Below are 1,474 nucleotides of genomic sequence, written 5' to 3' on the forward strand. Positions count from 1 at the left end.
ATTAGAGGGCCAAAAAGCACACACAGATATTTCAAGACTTCTATTAGCCATATCAATCTGTCAAGGATATGTCCACTTCAGTTTTCAAGTACACTCAAGTTCAGTTAGAGCATTGGGAAGAAAGCTGAAACATTAAAACTGCTTAAAAACTCACAGCTTAAGGTCTAGATGTACACTTGCGGCCAAAAGTTTGGAATAATGTAGAGATTTTGCTGTTTCGGAAGGAAATTGGTACTTTAATTCACCAAAGTAGCATTCAACTGATCAAAAAGTATAGTCAGGACATTACTGATGTAAAAAACAGCACCATCACTATTTGAAAAAAAGTCATTTTTAATCACATCTATACAGGCCCCATTTCCAGCAGCCATCACTCCAACACCTTATCCTTGAGTAATCATGCAAAATTGCTAATTTGGTACTAGAAAATCACTTGCCATTATATCAAACACAGCTGAAAGCTGTTTGGTTTGTTAAATGAAGCTTAACATTGACTTTGTGTTTGTTTTTGAGTTGCCAGAGTATGCAATAGACTGGCATGTCTTAAGGTCAATATTAGGTCAGAAATGGCAAAAAAGAAACAGTGTTCTCTAGAAACTCGTCAAGGATATACAATACTTGAAATTGCCAAAAAACTGAAGATTTCATACAAAGGTGTACACTACACTCTTCAAAGAAAAAGGACAACTGGCTCTAACAAGGACAGAAAGAGATGTGGAAGAGGATAAGAACATCAGAGTCTCTAGTTTTAGAAATAGACGCCTCACATGTCCTCAGCTGACAGCTTCACTGAATTCTACCCGCTCAACACCAGTTTCATGTACAACAGTAAAGAGAGGACTCAGGGGTGCAGGCCTTATGGGAAGAATTGCAAAGAAAAAGCCACTTTTGAAACAAGAAAAGGTTAGAATGGGCAAATAAACACAGACATTGGACAACAGATAATTGGAAAAGAGTGTTATGGATCTTAACCCCATTGAGCTTTTGTGAGATCAGTTAGACTGTAAGGTGCACGAGAAGTGCCCGACAAGACAGCCACATCTATGGAAAGTGCTACAGGAAGCGGGAAGTGAAATGTCACCTGAGTATCTGGGCAAACTGACAGCTAGAATGCCAAGGATCCGCAAAGCTGTCATTGCTGCGAGTGTAGGATTTTTTTAATGAGAACTCTTTGAAGTAGTTTAAGTTGAAAAAATTCAAATTGTAATAGTAATTTTTCTCATTATTAATGTCCTGACTATACATTGTGATCAGCTGAATGCCACTTTGGTGAATAAAAGTACCAATTTATTTCCATAAGAGCAAAATATGTACATTATTCCAAACTTTTGGCCGCCAGTATACATGCAGTGTACCAGAAAAAAAGAGAAAACAATTCCAGTGTTTCCGGATCTGACCAACATATCTAACATCAGAATAACTCAAACCAAATGCGTTATTTGTTGGTGGTTTTGAGATTTTGGCTAGGCATTGC

This window comes from Myxocyprinus asiaticus, chromosome 42 (genome assembly GCF_019703515.2).
Source record: "Myxocyprinus asiaticus isolate MX2 ecotype Aquarium Trade chromosome 42, UBuf_Myxa_2, whole genome shotgun sequence".
NCBI classification, from domain to species: Eukaryota; Metazoa; Chordata; class Actinopteri; order Cypriniformes; family Catostomidae; genus Myxocyprinus; species Myxocyprinus asiaticus.